This window comes from Acinonyx jubatus, chromosome B1 (assembly GCF_027475565.1).
Source record: "Acinonyx jubatus isolate Ajub_Pintada_27869175 chromosome B1, VMU_Ajub_asm_v1.0, whole genome shotgun sequence".
Lineage (NCBI taxonomy): Eukaryota > Metazoa > Chordata > Mammalia > Carnivora > Felidae > Acinonyx > Acinonyx jubatus.
Genome location: NC_069382.1, coordinates 21,788,566 through 21,810,286, shown reverse-complemented (window position 1 = coordinate 21,810,286; position 21,721 = coordinate 21,788,566). Strand labels below are relative to the sequence as shown.

At 38.9% G+C, this 21,721-nt stretch overlaps 1 long non-coding RNA gene across 1 annotated transcript in view; it reads left to right on the top strand.

Annotated features, from left to right (window-relative positions):
• The window catches only part of LOC113604706 (uncharacterized), a 32,081-nt gene extending 15,109 nt beyond the window's left edge, over positions 1–16,972 (top strand). The window contains exons 2-3 of the long non-coding RNA XR_003426733.2: positions 14,188–14,331; positions 16,630–16,972. This is a non-coding gene — a long non-coding RNA (uncharacterized LOC113604706). The remainder of the gene's footprint in view (positions 1–14,187; positions 14,332–16,629) is intronic.
• The last annotated feature ends 4,749 nt before the right edge of the window (positions 16,973–21,721 follow it).

The window sequence follows — 21,721 nt, the reverse complement described above, 5'->3', positions numbered from 1 at the left end:
TGGCCAGGACTAGAACTTAGCTTCTTTTTCCAAGAGAGAATATTCTCACTTTGGGCAAACTTTAGCAGTGAAACCTATGCCTAAATTCCTAGCTATAGTGAAATTCCTTTAAAGTAATATCAGGGCTTGTAGCCAGTGGAAATCTGCATGGTCCAGGAAAAGAGCACACTATGTTTCTGAGTCATAATTGGAAAACGGTGAACTTGCTTTCCCATAAGGGAACAGAAAAGGGACTCCTCTATGTAGATCAAAAACTAAATAACGTAATATTTAATATTACCCAAACATGAATGATCCATTGGGGTCTACTTACGCTAAATGTACATTTCTAGATGTGGTATTTCAGGATAAAAAAAATACTCATTTTCACTTTTGATACATATTGACAAATTATCTTCTAGAAAGGTTTTATATTCTCATGAGCCGTATATGACAAAACCAGGTCTGTATATATTTGATTCCTGCTCTCAGTTTGGCAGGAAGGAAAAAGAAAGCTCTAAATGAAAGCCAGTCACAGTCATGAGTTATGGAATCAACAAACCTCCTTTATTTTTTTACATTTTTTTTTCCACCAAGAATTTTGTGGCCATAACTTTGTAAAGGGAATGAATGGATTGCAGACCTGCTGTACAACGTATCTATTTTCCAAAAGCCAATTTATGATTCTCAGTCATTTCAGAGTTTCAAGTCGAGATAGTGGAGGCAAATGGAGAGCTGGTTCCTGGCTTAGCCCCCTTTCCTGCCCAGCCCTGTTTCAGCTCACACGGAAAGAGCTTTGTGCACACCCACATAACACTCTGGCCTACATTTTCCAGACTCTATTCAAGTCTCTCCCTCAGCAGCTTCTCCTGGGCCACTTGTGACCCAACCGCACATACGAGTGTCTTGGGATATCCTGAGGGCACATGCACAGGGAAGAGGCTCTCACAAGATGCTTGGTAAGGCAGTTTTGAATGCTTGTTGTTTAGATCAGGGTCCAGGAAAGGAGGGCCTTTGCTTCCATGTGCGCGTGCCCCTTGCGTCCATGGACTGGCTCCCTCACTCCATGAAGAAGGCTCAGCTGGAGAAGGGCCAGGGCGCTATCTTCAACATGTGGAACCTAGGTCAGGGGCCTCTCTTGCCTGGATCTAAGCATGGTAATGTTTACCCCAGTTGTGGGAAAAAGTAGCACAGATTATAAAGGATTAGGAAATTAGAGTTGGGAGGCAGTTTCTGTTTTTATTTTGTTTTGCTTTATTTTTTTATTTTATGTTTTTAAAAATTGAAGTAGAGTTGACATGTTACATGCATTTCAGATGTGTAGCATGGTGGTTCTACAACCTCATATGTTATACTCTGCTCACCGTCTCTCACCATACAATGCTATTATAATTCCATTGGTTATATTCTTTATGCTCTACCTTTTGTCCCTATGACTTACTCATTCTGTAACCGGAAGCCTGTATCTCCCAGTCGCCTTCACCCATTTTGCCCCTCCCCCACCCCCTGCTCCTTAGGTTCTGCTTTTAGGTTGAGTTTTTGAGGTAAACCATTTGAGAAGATAAAGTTTGAATAAAACCTTAATAAAAGAGGGAGAGTTAACTATAAGTTTTCTGGAGAAGAGTATGCTAGGCAAGTACAAAGGTCCTGAGGTAGGAGCATGCCTCGCGTATCTGATGAACAACAAGAGGTCGGTGTACAATGGAGCGGAGTAAGTGAAAGGAACGAGATGAGCTCAGAGAGATGTGGAGCGTGAGGGTGAGGGACGGTCATACAGGGACTTGTATGGCACTGTGAGGTCATTTCTTTCACTTAATGAAACGGATAGCCTTTTGTAGGTCACAAGCGTAAGATGATTCACCTCACGTTTTCAAGGATCACTCTGGTGGCTGTGTTGATAGCAGATTCTTGAGCAGTGGAAGAGTCAAGGACACTAGTGAGTGGGCTATTACAGTTATTCAGGGAAAAAAATGGTGGTATGCTGTAGACTAGCTGAGAAAGAGTTGGATTTTCGATATATGTTAGGATAGAGTCAGCTAGATCTATTCCTTGAGGTTGTAGGTGAAGAGACGTCTCCTATGTGATATTAATGTGGTGTGGATTTTAACAGCTGGATATCTGATTGTGACGTGTAGGACAGACATCCAGGCTGGAGGTATACATTTGGGTGCTGTGGGCTTGAAGATGGTATTTAAAGTTGTCAGACAACCTAAGTTCGCCAAGTGTTAGCATGAATGAACTAGGAAAAGATCGACTGAGCTGTGGGATCCTCAGGGAGCAGAGGAGCGATCAGCAAAAAGGCTGGGGAGAGAGAGTTTGGAAGGAAACTAAGCGGGGATGGTGGCTGCAAGCCAAGTGAAGAAAGTCTATGAAGGAAGAGGATGTGATCAATGGGGTCGAACGTTATAATGTTCAAGGTAAGGTAAAAACTGAACCAATGGGCCATTAGATTTAGCAAATCAGGCATCATTGTTGGACTTCTCAAAAGCTATTTCACAGAGTTTCATTTGAACAAAAGCCTAAATGGAGTACATTTAAGTTAGAAGGGGTGGCGTAGAAGTGGAGAATTACATATAGACAATTACTCAAAAAGTTAAAATATATGCAAAAATCCACAAAAAAATTATTTAAAAACTCCAACCCTCTACTTAAAAATAATCATGGTTATTTTAATACATTTCCCTTGTGTGTGTATATTATTAAAGGAGTCAATACCATAAACATCCCGAGTCATTAATTATTCTATAAAAGCAAGACTTTAATTACTATAAAGCTATAGTCCATGCCACTATACTAGTATTAATTTAATCCTTTAATATTCAGTTGTTTTCTTATTAGTTATAAATGACACTGATATGATAAATGCCATCATATGTAAAGCATGGTAAACATCTCTGACTGTATTTCATTAGAATAAATCCATAGACATAGAATTACAAGGTCAAGAGTTGTGGACATTACTTCTTTTGATATATTCTCCTAATTTTCTTTCTTGAAAGGCAGAACCAATTTATACCCTTTTCATTAAAATACAGGAGGGTACTTTCTATCACTTTTTCGACAAGTGGAGTGTTCATAATTTGAAAACAATGTTATGTTGATAGTAGGAAACTTTTAGTTCATTGGTATAGTTTGATTTTATTTTGATATCTAATAAATGTGAATATGTTAATAAATTTGATTATCTTAATATCTTGTTTATTGCCTTTTTGTTTTTTTTTCTTCTTGTTTTATCTAAGTAAGACAAGTTATAGTTAACTTTTCCATGTTGAGATAGTCGCTTTATTCTTATTTTTTCTATTATTTATATTTTTAATTAATCATTAGACATTTATCATGCAAATATACTGCAACTTGAAATCAGGTGTTTATTTTCTTATATTTCAGTTATGGTTTCATTTTATAGGAATTAAATCTAATTTATCTGTATTTTACATTGTGAATTCACATAGGGTCATAGTCTTTTCTTCCCCCCAAGAAACAAATACCTCAACAGCATTTGTTGAATAATTTCTCTTCTGAATGTCTTTGAAATGTCACTTTCATGTTAACCTACAATATTTTATGGAATAAAATATATCCCTAGACTTCCTGTTTTGTTTACAGGAACTCTTCATTCTCACACCAATGTCCCTGTCTTTAATTCTTTCTTTACAAAATGTGTTGAAATCTGGTTGTACCATTCCACAAATGGCTTGGGTATTTCTCACATATGTATTCCTCTGGATAAATTTAGAACAATTTTGTCTTATGTTAGTCTGAAATATGGTTGTAGTTTATACTGGAAGTGCAGTCTATCTCTGCATCAATTTAAGTGTTCTTTAAAAAAAAGTTTTAATTTAATTTTATTTATTTTATTTTTATTTTTTGTGATTCATCTAAATCAGAATTCTGTTTTATTTTATTTATTTTAATATGAAATTCATTGTCAAATTGGTTTCCATACAACACCCAGGGCTCATCCCAACAGGTGCCCTCTTCAATACCCATCACCCCCCTCTCCTCCCTCCCATCAACCCTCAGTTTGTTCTCAGTTTTTAAGAGTCTCTTATGTTTTGGCTCCCTCCCTCTCTAACTTCCCCCCCGCTTCCCCTCCCCCATTGTCTTCTGTTAAGTTTCTCAGGATCCACGTAAAAGTGAAAACATTTGGTATCTGTCTTTCTCTGGATGACTTATTTCAATTAGCATAACACTCTTCAGTTCCATCCACATTACTACAAAAGGCCATATTTCATTCTTTCCCATTGCCACGTAGTATTCCATTGTGTATATAAACCACAATTTCTTTATCCATTTATCAGTTGATGGACATTTAGGCTCTTTCCATAATTTGGCTATTGTTGAGAGTGCTGCTATAAACATTGGGGTACAAGTGGCCCTATTCATCAGCACTCCTGTATCCCATGGGTAAATTCCTAGCAGTGCTATTGCTGGGTCATAGGGTGGATCTATTTTTAATTTTTTGAGGAACCTCCACACTGTTTTCCAGAGTGGCTGCACCAGTTTGCATTCCCACCAACAGTGCAACAGGGTTCCCATTTCTCCACATCCTCGCCAGCATCTATAGTCTCCTGATTTGTTCATTTTAGCCACTCTGACTGGCGTGAGGTGGTATCTGAGTGTGGTTTTGATCTATATTTCCCTGATGAGGAGTGATGTTGACCATCTTGTCATGTACCTGTTGGCCATCTGGATGTCTATTCATGTTTTCTGCCCATTTCTTCACTGGATTATTTGTTTTCCGGGTGTGGAGTTTGGTGAGCTCTTTATAGATTTTGGATACTAGCCCTTTGAGCAGTATGTCATTTGCAAATATCTTTTCCCATTCCGTTAGTTTTTCCCATGGCCTTTTAGTTTTGTTGATTGTTTCCTTTGCAGTGCACAAGCTTTTTATCTTCATGAGGTCCCAATAGTTCATTTTTGCTTTTAATTCCCTTGCCTTTGGGGATGTGTCAAGTAAGAAATTGCTGCGGCTGAGGTCAGAGAGGTTTTTTCCTGCTTTCTCCTCTACGGTTTTGATGGTTTCCTGTCTCACATTCAGGTCCTTTATCCATTTTGAGTTTATTTTTGTGAATGGTGTAAGAAAGTGGTCTAAAGTGGTCTAGTTTCAACCTTCTGCATGTTGCTGTCCAGTTTTCCAGCACCATTTGTTAAAGAGACTGTCTTTTTCCATTGGATATTTTTTCCTGCTTTGTCAAAGATTACTTGGCCATACATTTGTGGGTCTAATCCTGGGGTTTCTATTCTATTCCATTGGTCTATGTGTCTGTTTTTGTGCCAATACTATGCGGCCTTGATGATTACAGCTTTGTAATAGAGGCTAACGTCTGGGATCGTGATGCCTCCCACTTTGGTCTTCTTCAAAATTACTTAGGCTATTCGGGGTCTTTCGTGGTTCCATACAAATTTTAGGATTGCTTGTTCTAGCTTTGAGAAGAATGCTGGTGCAATTTTGGGATTTCATTAAATGTGTAGATTGCTTTGGGCAGTATTAAGATTTTGACAATATTTATTCTTCAGATCCATGAGCATGGAATGTTTTTCCATTTCTTATATATCTTCTTCAATTTCCTTCATAAGCTTTCTATAGTTTTCAGCATACAGATCTTTTACATCTTTAGTTAGATTTATTCCTAGGTATTTTATGCTTCTTGGTACAATTGTGAATGGGATCAGTTTCTTTGTTTGTCTTTCTGTTGCTTCCTTATTAGTGTATAAGAATGCAACTGATTTCTGTACATTGATTTTGTATCCTGCGACTTTGCTGAATTCATATATCAGTTCTAGCAGACTTTTGGTAGAGTCTATCGGGTGTTCCATGTATAATACCATGACATCTGCAAAAAGCGAAAGCTTGACTTCATCTTTGCCAATTTTGATGCCTTTGATTTCCTTTCGTTGTCTGATTGCTGATGCTAGAACTTCCAACACCATGTTAAACAACAGCGGTGAGAGTGGACATCCCTGTCATCTCCCTGATCTCAGGGGGAAAGCTCTCAGTTTTTCCCCGTTGAGGATGATGTTAGCTGTGGGCTTTTCATAAATGGCTTTTATCATGTTTAAGTATGTTCCTTCTATCCCGACTTTCTCGAGGGTTTTTATTAAGAAAGGATGCTGAATTTTGTCAAATGCTTTTCCGGCATCGATTGACAGGATCATATGGTTCTTATCTTTTCTTTTATTAATATGATGTATCACATTGATTGATTTGCGAATGTTGAACCAGCCCTGCATCCCAGGAATGAATCCCACTTGATCGTGGTGAATAATTCTTTTTATATGCTGTTGAATTCGATTTGCTAGTATCTTATTGAGAATTTTTGCATCCATACTCATCAGGGATATTGGCCTGTAGTTCTCTTTTTTTTTACTGGGTCTCTGTCTGGTTTAGGAATCAAAGTGATGCTGGCTTCATAGAATGAGTCTGGAAGTTTTCCTTCCCTTTCTATTTTTTGGAACCACTTGAGAAAGATAGGTATTATCTCTGCTTTAAATGTCTGGTAGAATTCCCCAGGGAAGCCATCCGGACTCTTATTTGTTGGGAGATTTTTGAAAACTGGTTCAATTTCTTTGCTGGTAATGGTTCTGTTCAAGTTTTCTATTTCTTCCTGTTTGAGTATTGGAAGTGTGTGGATGCTTAGGAATTTGTCCATTTCTACCAGGTTGTCCAGTTTGTTGGCATATTTTTTCATAGTATTACCTGATAATTGCTTGTATTTCTGAGGGACTGGTTGTAATAATTCCATTTTCATTCATGACTTTATCTATTTAGGTCATCTCCCTTTTCTTTTTGAGAAGCCTGGCTAGAGGTTTATCAATTTTTTTTTTTCCCAGAAAACCAGCTCTTGGTTTCATTGATCTGCTCTACAGTTTTTTTAGATTCTACATTGTTTATTTATGCTCTGACCTTTATTATTTCCCTTCTTCTGCTGGGTTTGGGGTGTCTTTGCTGTTCTGCTTCTAGTTCCTTTAGGTGTGCTGTTAGATTTTGTATTTGGGATTTTTCTTGTTCCTTGAGATAGGCCTGGATTGCAATGTAGTTTCCTCTCAGGACTGCCTTCGCTGCATCCCAAAGCATTTGGATTGTTAGATTTTAATTTTCATTTTTTTCCATATATTTTTAAATTTCTTCTCTAATTGCCTGGTTGACCCACTCATTCTTTAGTAGGGTGTTCTTTAACCTCCATGCTTTTGGAGGTTTTCCAGACTTTTTCCTGTGGTTGATTTCAAGCTTCATAGCATTGTGGTCTGAAAGTGTGCATGGTATGATCTCAATTCTTTTATACTTATGAAGGACTGTTTTGCGACCCAGTATGTGATCTATCTTGGAGAATGTTCCATGTGCACTTGAGAAGAATGTATATTCTGTTGCTTTGGGATGCGGAGTTCTAAATATATCTGTCAAGTCCATTTGATCCAATGTATCATTCAGGGCCCTTGTTTCTTTATTGATCCTGTGTCTAGATGATCTATCCATTGCTATAAGGGGAGTATTAAATTCCCCTGCGATTACTACATTCTTACCAATAAGGTTGCTTATGTTTGTGATTGTTTTATATATTTGAGGGCTCCCATATTTGGCACATAGACATTTTTAATTGTCAGTTATTCCTGATGGACAGATCCTGTAATTATTATATAATTCCCTTCTTCATCTCTTGTTATAGCCTTTAATGTAAAGTCTAGTTTGTCTGATATAAGTATCATTACTCCAGTTTTCTTTTGACTTCCAGTAGCATGAAAGATAGTTCTCCATCCCCTCACTTTCAATCTGAAGGCGTCCTCAGGTCTAAAATGAGTCTCTTGTAGACAGAAGATAGATGGGTCTTGTTTTTTATTCATTCTGATACCCTATGTCTTTTGGTTGGAGCATTTAGTCCATTTATATTCAGGGTTATTATTGAAAGATATGGGTTTAGAGTCATTGTGATGTCTGTAGGTTTCATGCTTGTAGTGATGTCTCTGGTATTTTGTGGTCCTTGCAACATTTCACTCACAGAATCCCCCTTAGCATCTCTTGTAGGGCTGGTTTAGTGGTGATGAATTCCTTCAGTTTTTGTTTGGGAAGACCTTTATCTGTCCTTCTATTCTGAATGACAGACTTACTGGATAAAGGATTCTCGGCTGCATATTTTTTCTGTTCATCACATTGAAGATTTCCTGCCATTCCTTTCGGCCTGCTAAGTTTCAGTAGATAGATCCGTCACTAGTCTTATGGGTCTCCCTTTATGTGTTAGGGTGTGTTTATCCGTAGCTGCTTTCAGAATTTTCTCTTTATCCTTGTATTTTGCTAGTTTCACTATGATATGTTGTGCAGAAGATCGATTCACTTACGTCTGAAGGGAGTTCTCTGTGCCTCTTGGATTTCAATGCCTGTTTCCTTCCCCAGATGAGGGAAGTTCTCAGCTATGATTTGTTCAAGTACACCTTCAGCCCCTTTCTCTCTCTCTTCCTCTTCTGGAATTCCTATGATACGGATATTATTCTGTTTGATTGCATCACTTAGTTCTCTAATTCTCCCCTCATACTCCTGGATTTTTTAATCTCTCTTTTTCTCAGCTTCCTCTTTTTCCATAATTTTATCTTCTAATTCACCTATTCTCTCCTCTGCCTCTTCAATCTGAGCTGTGGTCGCCTCCATTTTATTTTCACCTCATTTATAGCATTTTTTAGCTTCTCATGACTATTTTTTAGTCCCTTGGTCTCTGTAGCAATAGATTCTCTGCTGTTCTCTATGCTTTTTTCAAGTCCAGTGATTAATTTTATGACTATTATTGTAAATTCTTGTTCTGTTATATTGCTTAAATCATTTTTGATCAATTTGTTAGCTGTCGCTACTTCCTGGAGTTTCTTTTGAGGAGAATTCTTCCATTTCATCATTTTGGACAGTCCCTGGGTGGCGCAGAACTGCAGGGCCCTTCCCCTGTGCTGTCCGGAGTAACTTGTGTTGCTGGGCAGGGCCGCAATCAGACACGATGTCTGTCCCTAGCCCACCGCTGGGTCCACAGTCAGACTGGTGTGTACCTTATCTTCCCCTCTCCCAGGGGCAGAACTCACTGTGGAGTGCTGTGGCCCTTGTCTGGGCTACTTGCACACTGCCAGGCTTGTGGTGCTGCTTTGATGGGATCTGGCACATTAGCCGGGGGGATCTGCAAGGTGCACAGGGGGCGGGAGGGGCAGGCTTAGCTCACTTTGCCATAGGTTGTCCCCTGTAGGAGGGGCCCTGCAGCACCAAGAGGGAGGCAGACCCATCGGAGGGATGGATCCACAGAAGCACAGCACGGTGCAAGCAAGGTCGGTGACGGGAACTGGTTCCCTTTGGGATTTCGGCTGGGGGATGGGAGAGGGAGATGGTGCTGCCCAGTGCCTTTGTTCCCCACCGAGCTGAGCTCTGTCTTCCAGGGTTCAACACCTCTCCCTCCTGGTGACCTCTCACCTTCCCGCTCTCTGAACGGAGCTGTTGACTTATAACATTCGTGATGTTAAGTCCTGCTGGCTGACAGAACTCGCGGAGTCCAGCCCCTCCATGCTTGCAAGCCAGACTCAGGGGCTCTGCCTTGCCAGGCGGTCTGCCCTTCCACAGCTCCAGCTCCCTCCCTCCAGCCCATGTAGTGCGTGCCGCCTCTCCCCCCTTCCTACCCTCTTCCGTGGGCCTCTTGTCTATGGTTGGCTCTGGAGAGTCCTGTTCTGCTAGTCTTCTGGCAGTATTCAGGGTTAGCAGATATGGGTGGAATCGAAGTGACCAGCGGGACGAGGCGAGCCCAGCGTCCTCGTACACCACCATCTTCTGATGACTTTATTTATTTATTTTAAAAAGTTTTATGGTGACAGACCCAAAGCAGTAAATGTGATACAGCACATTAATAGAATGAAAAGTAAGAATCATATCATCATCTCAATAGCTGCAGAAAAAGCACTGCACAAAATTCAACATCCCATTTTTGATAAAAACTCTCTAGAGGTTGGGTATAGAAGGAACACGTCTCAACGTGATAAAGGCCACATATGACAAGCCCAAAGCTAATGTCATACTTAACAGTGAAAGGTTGAGAGTTTTTCCTCTAATATCAAGGACAAGACAAGGGTATCCACTGTCAGCTGTTTTCAACATAGTCCTCAAAGTCTTAACCAGGGCAATCAGGCAAGAAAAAAGAAATAAGGTTGCAGGATACAATGTCAATATACAAAAACCAGTTTCATTTCTTTACACTAAAACACATGATCCAAAAAAGAAAGAAAATAATACCATTTATAAAAGCATCAAAAACAATAAAATACTTATGAATAAATTTAACCATGCAGGTGAAAGATCTATGCATTGAAAACTATAAGACTTTTATACAAGTAATATAAAAGTAATATAAAAGACACAAATAAATGGAAAGATATCCTGTGTTCATAGATTAGAATTAATATTATTAAAATGTGCATACTACCCAAAACTATATATAGATTCAATGCAATCCCTATCAAGATTCCAAGGGCATTTTTTACCAAAGTAGAAAAAATTAATTCTAAAAATTGTATGGAACCACAAAAGATCTCTAAGAATCAAAACAACCCTAAGGAAAAAAAAGAACAAAGTGGACACATCATACTTCTTGATTTCAAACTATATTACGAAACTATAGTAATCAAAACAGCATGATACTGGCATAAATACACACACACACACACACACACACACACACAAATGGAACAGAATCAAAAGCCCAGAAATAAACCCTTGCATATATAGTCAACTAGTATTTGAGAAGGGAACTAAGAATATTCAAAGGGAAAAGATAGTGTTTTCAATATAGATGGTGCTGGGAAACTGGATATTGACATGCAAAAGAATGACTTAAACCACTTATAAAAATTAACTAGAAATGAATTAAAGACTTAAATGTATGACATGAAACCAAAACACCGCTAGAGGAAAATATAGGGAAAAGGCTCCTTGACATTGATTTTGGCAATGATTTTATGGATATGGCACCTAAAACATAAGCAACAAAAGTAAAAGTAAACAAATGGGACTTTGCCAAACTAAAAAGTTTCTGCACAGAAAAAAAAAAAAGCAAAATGAAAAGGCAACCTACAGAGTCGGAGAAAATATTTGCAAACTATATATCTAATAAAGGGTTAATATCTAAAATGTATAAGGAACTCATACAACTCAAAAGCAAAACAAAATAAAACAGAAAAACTCATAATAATCCAATTAAAAATGGTCAAAGAACCTGAATACACATTTTGCCAAAGAAGGTATTCCAGTCTCCAACAAGTCTGTGAAAAGGTGCAAATGTCATTAATCATCAAGAAAATGTGCATTAAAACCATAACAAGGTGTCACCTCACAACTGTTAGAATGGCTGTCATCAAGAAGATAAGAGATAACATGTGTGGGGAAGATTGTGGAGAAAAAGGAACCCTGGTGCACTGTTGGTAGGAATGTAAATTGGTGTAGCCACTGTGGAAAACAGTATGGAGGCTCCTCAAAAAGTTAAAAGTAGAACTACCATATGATCCATCAATAGGACTTTTGAGTACATATCTGAATGAAATTCAATTACTATCTTGAAAAGATAACCACACTCCTGTGTTCACTGGAGTATTGTTTACAATGGCCAAGACATGGAAACAACCTGTGTCCACTGACAGATGAATGGATAACGAAAATGTGGTATATAGAGACAGAATGAACTATTACTCAGCCATAAAAAATCCTGCCATTTGTGACAACATCGATGAAACTTGGGGGCATTTTGCTAAATGAAATAAGTAGACAGAGAAAGACAAATACTATATGATCTCACATATATGTAGAATCTAGAAGAAACAAACTCATAGAAACAGAGAACAAATTGGTGGTTGTCAGGGATTAGCATGAACTTCCCTTATGTCTGGGGCCTCCAGCTGTTCTAGACTGGGATACTAGTATACGCTTATACTTTAATGATCTGTTAAAATCTTGTTGATTCTCCTTACTCACGAATATGATGGTTAGTTCTTTTCCTCAGGATCTACCACAGATGATACAGTTCATATGCTTAAAAAGGCTTATCTCTCTTTGCAATTCAGGTTATGAGTTTCCTTGTGACCTCATCTCCCTGATGGGCCCATAGAAACTCATGATTTGTATTTTATATGGTTCTCTTTTATACTTGATTGGGAGTGGGTTTCCTTTGTGGCTTTCTACATACTAAATGGAAGTAAAAAATCCAGGTAAGAGTTAAACTCTCACCTTCATCTGTTGGACTCTGTTTATGGTACCACAGTTAAATTTGTTCTGCTTATAAATAATGATTCATAGCACAGATAGCTTCCATGAATTCTTCTGCTTTTGCTCATGCCCTTAGCACTGTAAGGATGAAGACACTTATCTCCAAAGGTACTGTGCATCTCTGCTCATCCACTCTGAACTTGACTGTATTGAATAAGCGAAATGAAATAAACACGGGGAGGATACAACATGTGGCCAGTTGGGGAAAGATCACGACTTTGTCCCCACTGACCAGTCACTGTGGTGTATGGAATGGCTGTTGAGGTCTTACAAACATCTTACGTGCATCTCTAGCTTCATTGTCTAGCATTCCTGCCTATAAATGCCATACGGTAGCCGAACTGAAATACCCACCATTTCCCACACATACCTGAATTTATCTGCAAATGCTGATTTCCCTTCTGTAATGCCTTTTCCAATCTGCAAAGGTCCTCAGTTAATCTAAACTTCAAAGAATGAGGTCTGGAGCTAAGGGCTGCAAGAAGGGACAAACTAGTAGATGCTTAGCAAATTCGTTTTCTTAACCCACAGACTTTAGCCTTAGGACCAAAGCCTGGTGTGTGAACCAGGCTTTGAGTGGTTTCCCAGGACTTCTTTGTGGTTCAATGTATTTGTGCAGTAAACGAACTATATGCCCACTTCCTCTGTAACACTTTGAAGAAAGCTCACTGGAATGATGGAAATGTGTAGTGCTCTCTAGTCATTCATGAAGTTCAAAATCTAGATAGAGCCACTGGTAAGATTTGTATCTTTCAAACAAGACATCCAAATTTCCATTATTACAAGGAAATGGAAACAGAATTTGTGTTCCCTTTTGCTTGGCATCCTTCAATCTGCAAGGAGTGATGACCAAAGAATTGCTGAGAGGGTGAGCCAAGAGGGAGCTGGTGACATTGTGAAGCATGGCGATGTCATTTGTTTTCTCAGATCATATTTGAGACTTTTTGATTTTGGGGGAGTAAATTTTCTTCCTGCTGACAATAAAGGTAATTATTGTGTCTTGAAGAAACTGCTTAAAGATCAAATTTAGTTTCCTTACTCTGCAAATGAAGGATTTATTCTATGGATTAAACACATTCAACGGTAACGTTCAGTAGTTCTTGGCTACATTATGCGTTATACTTCCTCACACAGTGTTTTCCGGGTTGAATATAACGGGAGAAAAAGGCACACAGTAAATGTGGCTTTTGATTTTATTCTTCTCTGCTTCCTTTTGTTCGGAGTTATTCACTTACATGAAATTGTGTGCCGAGTGCAGAAAGCAGTGTTGCTGCCCTAATCTTTCATTGTAGCCTAAAAAACAATTTGACTATACAGAGTCCTAGAAACAATTACCCGTAAGTATTTCCATAAAAATTTCCGTTATTTGTTTGTGAGTTTCCTGTCACAAATGAAAACTGGATGGACAGGGGAAATATGTGAAATCTTCAAAGGTATACTGAGGAATGGGATTGTTTCTACTTGCTTGGGCAAGGAAATATCAAAATAACCAAGTTAGCGCATTCAGTAATACAGTGGCGTCTTAAAGAATTAGAATTAAAAAGTCATTAACAATAGGCAGTACATTCTAAAGAAAGCGACCTGACCATTTTGGGCCCATAGTCTTTGTATTCCTACCTCCTCATAAGTAGCCCAGTTAGACAGCAAAGACAAAATGGAGACGAGCAATGCTTTTTTTCAACAGAGGTTGGTTCAATTCATTCATTCTTCTTTTTCCACAGAATAATGAAACATAGAAAGGGAAATCCTTTTAGATTGAAGAAAGAGAGTAGAGTGTGTGTTGGGGCAGGGGAAGTGTGTATTTCTATTCATCAGTGATGGAGTGTTTCCTGTTTGGCCCCCTTCAAATTTGCTGGAATCAAAACCTATCTAAATACTTTAACTAGGTGAGGAGATTCCTGGAGTGATTCACCAACTACTTTTTTTTTTTTTCTCTCCAGATTCCACATACCTCCAGGCTCATAAATATTCAGAGTGCTCAGACTACTTGTAAAGTATATATATTTAGTCAAGAGAACAACAGCTTCAGTGCTGCCCAGAAAAGCTATGCTGCATGCTTGTGCCTCATTCACAATGGCTTCCTGGTAAGTTCACTGTGACAAAATTCTTCCTCACTGCTTTTGTCCACAGGACTCAGGTCTTTTTGGTGTTTATGTTACTACAAGTATGCTTTCGGCTTTCCGTCACTGTCCAAATTCCTGAAGTCCCTATATCACCATCACCACCCCAACAGCATATCTACCAAGAGTTCTTTCTGGTTCTGCTCCAGTCCGCTACTCATTTATTCCTCAGGATAAAGAAATCTTCTTTTAAAAATATTCTCCAGGAAGCCCCTGGAATCCAGATAGTCCTGCCCAGGAGCTGCAATGGAGTCAGTCTTCATCAGACTAATTTCAAAGTTACCAACTTCTAGGTTTTTCAGTTCACTTTCCAGAAGGAAGTAAATTTGGTTCCTAAAACCTTGCTTAGGTATGCATTTCCTCTTTCTTCCTGCAGTCTCTACCTTGTTTTTAAGAGCTTTTGCTTGAAATAAATAAATGCTTAACTCTTGGGGAACTAACCACCTAAGAAAATATGCCAGGTATGATAGAGCAAGAAGGAAATATCTTGAGAACCAGGCTGACTTGGACAGCACAGTCTACTTTTCTTGATTAAGCCTCTTAAAAAAATTGTATTCTGTCCACATTTTTCTCATCTCTAAAATGGGACTAATAAACATGCTCATAAATTAACTGTGGCAGATAAGTATGAAAATATACCTGAGACATTCAGTATGGTGCCTGACCCATAGAAATATGCATGATACTTTCTTGTCCCTTATTTTCTTGTTCCTCTTCCTTACCTCACTCAGACCACTTAAGTTGAGCTCAAAATAGAAAATGTACAGGTACACTTTAACATAACTGACAGAGGGAAGTCCCTGTATCTTATTATAAACTATGGAACCATACTTGTATTGACATAAATCACCTTCTTCCAAATATACTCTGGTGAAAATTGCTATGATTTCTGTCTCCAGTTAAATCAACTGCTCTGATCTTTTCCTCCCTCCCTCCCTCCCTCCCTCCCTTCCTTCCTTCCTTCCTTCCTTCCTTCCTTCCTTCCTTCCTTCCTCTTTCTGTGGCTTGCTTGCTTTCTTTCTTTCTTCCTTCCTTCCTTCCTGCTTTTTTTGATTGAAACAAAGGTGACACACAATGTTACATTAGTTTCAGATGTACAACATAGTGGTTGGACAAGTCTATACATTATGCTACACGCTCATCACAACTGTAGCTACCATCTGTCACCACATACTATTACAGTGTCACTGACTATATTCCCTATGGTGTACCTGTTATTTTCGTGACATTCAATTTCTCTGATTTTATCAAAGAAGAAATATACTAATATTAAAAAAAATTTATATATGAACACTTACTCCAAAGAGATCCACTTAAAGCACTTCTGAACAGCGTATGTGTTATCTTCAAGAAAACTAGAGATTGGTGAAGTTTTGCTTCACTGTTTAGATGCCTATAAGAACTGACAGAAAACCTTTGCAATAACCAAAGTGTAATTCTTTCTTGATATTTTCATTTTCTCTACTATTTACTGAGAGAAATCTGGCTTAAGTTAGAAAAGTAGTTGGCAATCAGTAAGCACTTCAGTTCAAGATGTTATAAACTGTCAAAAACCAAACTTTCCAAGGTGATTACCTCTCTTTGGCCCTATTACATCTCATGATTGAACTGTCACCTACTTGTTTTATTCATTATGATAATGGATGCAGTGGCAAACGTATGCAAAGTATAGAAAGTCAGGTTACGGCTTGTTAGGAAGACAGTTTGATAGGCCATGCATTTGAACATTTGGAAGATATCAGTCAAAATCTGAGATCTGTTTAAGCAGGCATCTTGACAGGAATGATAACACATTTACCATCTCTACAGTCAATAAATTGCTTCCTTACCTCCAGATGCCTGTTGTGTAATATGTACCTTAAAATGCATTCAGGGACGCCTGAATGGCTCAGTCGGTTAATTGGTTAATCGTCCGATTTCAGCTCAGGTCATGATCTCACAGTTCGTGAGTTCGAGCCCTGCATCAGGCTGTCTGTTGTCGGCACAGAGCCCGCTTCAGATCCTCTGTGCCCCCTCCCGATCCCTGTCACCTCTCTGTCCCTCCTCTGCTCCCTCTCTAAGAACAAAATAAACATTTAAAAAATGCATTCAAAAACAACTTCTTTCTTTCCTCCTCCCTCTGCCCCTTCTTTTTCCTCCCTCTCCACCTCCTCCCCTGCCCCATCTCCACTCCTTCCTCTTCTTCCTCTTCCTTCCTCTTCTGTGCCCTACAAGTATGTGGAAAAGACTTCTTGCTAAATATACATTTTTGTTCTCCCTTAGGTGAAGAATCCAGATTTTATTGGAGGAGGTAATGAAGTCACCTAAAGTATTTCATTTTCTAGTACTCTTGGTCAATTGTCGACAAAAGTATTGTGTGGGCTCTCTCTGCCAAAAAGAAGCTGACTCAGCTGCTTCCTGGACTGTGAACAAAGTGGCAGAAATTTGGGCAGTCAACTTGGACTATGAGATGACCTTGGGGATAGAAGCCACAAACTAGGAGGTAGAACAGAAAGATGGAAGGAACATGAGCCCTGAGGACTCTGGAACCTGCAAAGTTTTGCCTAAATACTCCAGATTCCCTTTGCCTGAGAGAAAAGTAAAATTTTATTTTGTTTAAGCCTTTTATATTTTGTGTTTTTTTCTGTAATGTAGAGCACATCAAATTCTAAGTGATAGAAGTAACATTTTCAGTTCCATGGAATACTATTTTTCTTCTAGGTGTTTTGATCAAAAAGTAAATAAACAAACAATCCCCCAAAACACTAAACAACCATAAACAATAACAAGATAAAACAAGAACCAAGGAGGTCAATTAAGTTCGTAACACATTTCAGCCTAAAGCCTACATGTAATGCCTCTATGTCAACGTCAACCTAATGCCTACAGGTCTCCATATAAGAGACTATAGGAGTCTATAGGAGCACATTAAAGTCTATGTAAATTACCAGAGACAGGAAAGTGGGTTAACTTTGACCTAGCCCCTCCCAGAGATAATTATTTGTCTATGATCCCTTTCTTGTGAAACAGTTGTTAATATTGTGGATAAGTAACACCACAGGAGCCATTTTAAAATAGAGCCTCAGCAACCACTGCAGACAAACTGCCTTACTCGCCTTTGTCTGAACCTGGCCAGAGCCTTTGGACCTGGAAAAACAGCAACGGTTTTAAACAATTGCTGGAGAAGTCAGAAGGAGAACGGACACCCTGATCACAAGAACAGTTGTGGACTTTGTGCAGTCACAATCAGTAATCATTCAACGCGAAACCCAGAATAGCAAAGCTTGTTAACACCATAGAAAACTTTTTCTTTTCTTCAACTCATGGAATTGCCCCTTTACTTTTCCTCTTATGCTTTCACCCTACAAGTGGGACACTCTTTGGGTTTCTACCTCAATCTGTGTTCCCTGAACCGGAGTTCTAGGATACCAAAATTAATGCCCATTTACTTCTCTTTGAAGCTCTTATTTGCAGGTTAACTATACCTTATAGAATATAGTTTAGGAAGCTGTACTTCGGTTTAGTTTTAGGAAACATCACTTTCGAGACTGCCCAGAATACTGGGCTTAATGAAGTCTTGGACTGACTGAGAAAAACGAGAAGCGCCTCCGGCTCTGTTCCTAACCGCCTAGTGAGTCCATCTTCTGTAAAATAAAGGACTTTGAATCAGATTGCCAATTAGCTTTCAGCCCTACACTTCCATGAGGTCAGATTAGGTCTGACAAACAGTTATCTTTTGGGTGTTCTTAGATGCAAGCATATGCGAATAACCTATATATATATTTTTTTTTAAAAAAAGCAGAATAGAAAGTCTCATATTTTAAATTCTTCCCCAGCGTCAAAGAAATGTAACCAAGCATTAAACATGGTAATTTTCTCACAACGTTGTTTCCTGTCTTCCTTTACAGTTACCATATTTTTTTCTGTCATGGTTGCATGGGCTGATGGTTACCTTCATGAGGTAATTGCAGGATGGAGTGGGGTCCACTCTTCAGATGGAGCTCTGGAGGTCATTGATAGCTCTTAACTAATTTACAGTTCTTTAATTCTGGCTTGAAACTGTTGACAAAAGCAGCTAACTGCAAACTAATTCTTATATCAAAGGCCGGTTTAAGGTTGGTATAATCTGTGGGAATATGATTCTTTATACTAAACAGAAATGTCTTCCCAACTGGCTGAACTCAGTGACTCAAATAAATTGAGAAGGAAGAGTATGTAAATGCGTTTTCACTTTTGGCTAACCTCCTTATGTATGCAGTTTGATAGTTTTGCTTTACGAGTAGGAAAAGTGACGAAAAGTGTACTAATTTTTCACAAGAATATGCTTTGTTGCAAAGCAACAAATGCAAACTCACCAAAATGGCTTGACCACTTTTTTATTTCAAATTTTTAAATTGAATTTTGGAATGTTTTCGTATGTTTGTGTTTTATAGAATTTAACTTTGAGTACTATTTCTGATAATAGGTGTTTTAACACATGAAATTATCCTAACATTGTTAAAAATTGTAGAGCAGTCATGGAGATAGACACTTGAAGCTGTCCAGGATAAATTCAGTATAGCTGAATACAAAACAAAACAAAACAAAAACTTCAAAGGACATGAATCTAAATTTGCACACCAGAGGAATTAAGAAGGGATTATTTACTTTAACTTGGATCTTCTTAATTCACTATTTTTCCTCATAGTTTTGCCATAGACAGTTAAACCAACAATTCACTGAGAACATATTTGGACGGATAAAACACAGTTTCACAGATCTCTTTTGCAAGCATAAAGAAAGATACACCAAAACCCACACCTGTGTAGTCACCTCTACAAGGCTTCAGTTTGTATTAGGTATTTGGCTTGGATGCAAGCCTATGGAAAACCAGCTATGCAGAACCTCTCTCTAATTTATTCATTCATTCATTCATTCATTCATTCATTCATTCATTTTTAATGTTTTTATTTTTTGAGAGACAGAGACAGAACGCTAGTTGGGGAGGGGCAGAGAGAGAGGGAGACACAGAATATGAAGCAGGCTCCAGGCTCTGAGCTGTCAGCACAGACCCTAAGGGGGCCTGGAACTCACATACCCAACCACGAGATCATGACGTGAGCTGAAGTCAGACGCTTAACTGACTGAGTCGCCCAGGCGCCTCTATCTCTCATTCTTTTAGATCATGTGGGACTGATGGTGAGGGTCGCAAGTCCAAGTCATATATCAAATGCATTTGCTATGGCCAACAGCACAAAATGAGGCTGCTTGTTCCGATGTTATTTATTATCTGCTTAATAATAACACATATTATTATTATGTGTTCTTGGTTGCCTTCAAAGACTGTGAGTTTAGATATTAACATTGAGTTTAAGTTACATAAGCTCTGGTTATTCTGTGACACTTTATCAGCAGACGTAAAGTGCCAATTCACTCTGTTTCTGTGGCCCAGTCAGAACACTGGACAACAATCACTAGATCACATTGCTAAGGGCACCTCACTCAGGCCTAGCAGACTGTGCTGTAGGCTGCTTGGATAATGCATTCATAGCCTTGCCCTCAGGATCCTCACTGAAAATTGTGTAGGACAGATAAAACAGATTATATGGCCTACTTTCACTTCCCTTATCTCCCTTGCTAACAAAACCCTGACTTTGCTCATTTACCACATGATCAAGGAAATGACCTCATCCACGGCTTGGGTGAATCTCAATTAGACTAAGTAATCATGGTAGTGTTATGTTCATGACTTTGATCATTCAGGTTTGGGCAAGTGACCCAGATGAGGCCGATGAGCCATCTGGAGGGGATTCTAAGATCTGTTTTCTAGCTCTTAAGGAGGCATTGGGGACATGTGTTTCGTGGTGTTGTAGTTACTGATCTAGATCTAACATCTAGAACTCCTGCAGGCCTCTTACAAAAGGAAAGGAGCCAACCGGAGAGCAAAGGCCAAACACCAAAGATGGTAAAGCAGAGAGGGGAAATAACCTCTCTGGTGGTGACATCATCCTTAATGATTATAACTCACCTGGAGTCACCCCAGTTCTAGACCTTTTGTTCTGGAGGCAGTACATTTCCTTATCTTCAGGGCCTATTTGAGAGGGCCAAAGGCATCATTGCTGATATATGTAAATACAATTTATCATCCTATACTTAGCTTATTGAATTTTATGGTTAAAACAGATCTTAAAATTTAATGGAAGAAAAATAAAATACTAAAGTAAAAATGATCACTTTCTTTTTCCATGGCAAAAAACTACTTTATTAGCAAAGTTACCATAAGGAAATGCAGGTGATTGGTGATGCCATAGATTCTTGATGAGGCATTTCTTGAAGTGGTCAGATTTTTTTCTAGGCATTCCAGAAATATGTTTTAAACACAAACACAACTGGAAAGAGAAAGAAGTTATGGGATATTTGGGCATATGAATCCCTAGCCAGGCAAGAGGGTGAGAGAGTCCAAACTAAGAAACCTTAAAGATTTTTCTTAATGGGTACAGTCAATCTGGGAGGCAAAATCTTGCGTTACCAAGATGTTCAAAGTCTTCCACATCAATAAATTCTCTTCTAACCTGCTACTCCACCTCCTTTCCAGTCTGACAACCCTTAGATCCACTTCCTACACTGTTCCCCTGTTTCCCACTGGTACATATTGGCCAGGCCCCAACTCTTTTGGTAAAATAGTCCCAGATTAGGAACAGTGTTCCCTCTTTTAGCCTACAATGAGACATGACTCCAGCTATTGGCCTGCTTATAATGAGAGAAGGTGGAACAGATCTGGAAAGGGACATGCACTGTTTTGTAAGGCACATGCTATAGGTAAGATTCTTGCAAGGTGTCCAGACACAGGGAGGCTGGTCTTCTCAATTGTAGGGGAAAGAATATTGCTTCTGCTAGCCCAGTGGGGTAGAGAATACAAGGCTTCATGGTATTCTGGCACAGCCACACAAATAAACTTATACCAGGCCTCAGGATCTTACCTCTTCTCTGGCAAAGCCCTGAGTTTAGTAGAGGAGGTCTGTCAAGCTGCACATTCAGTGTTCTTTGTGTTCCTGCTAATCTTTTAATTAAAACCTGGTCTGGATATCTAACACAGCACAATCTACTGCTGTGAAAGTGAGAGTTTCTTTAAATGCTGCCATACAACAGTTGTAGCAACAACAGAAAGCCCTGACATGATAGTTTACTCATCTGAGCCTATCTTTTCTTGTTTTCTTTAATGACTGATTCCAAGACAAATAAGAAAAACTTGCCAATAATACACAGTCCTTATCATTTCAATTGCTCCTATCTTGTTCATGCGCTACAGCTACTGAATAATCCAATGCTGTCCCTTCCACTTGTACTTCATCCAGATCCATGTGAGGTGAAAGAATCATGGCTCTCAGCATGCCAA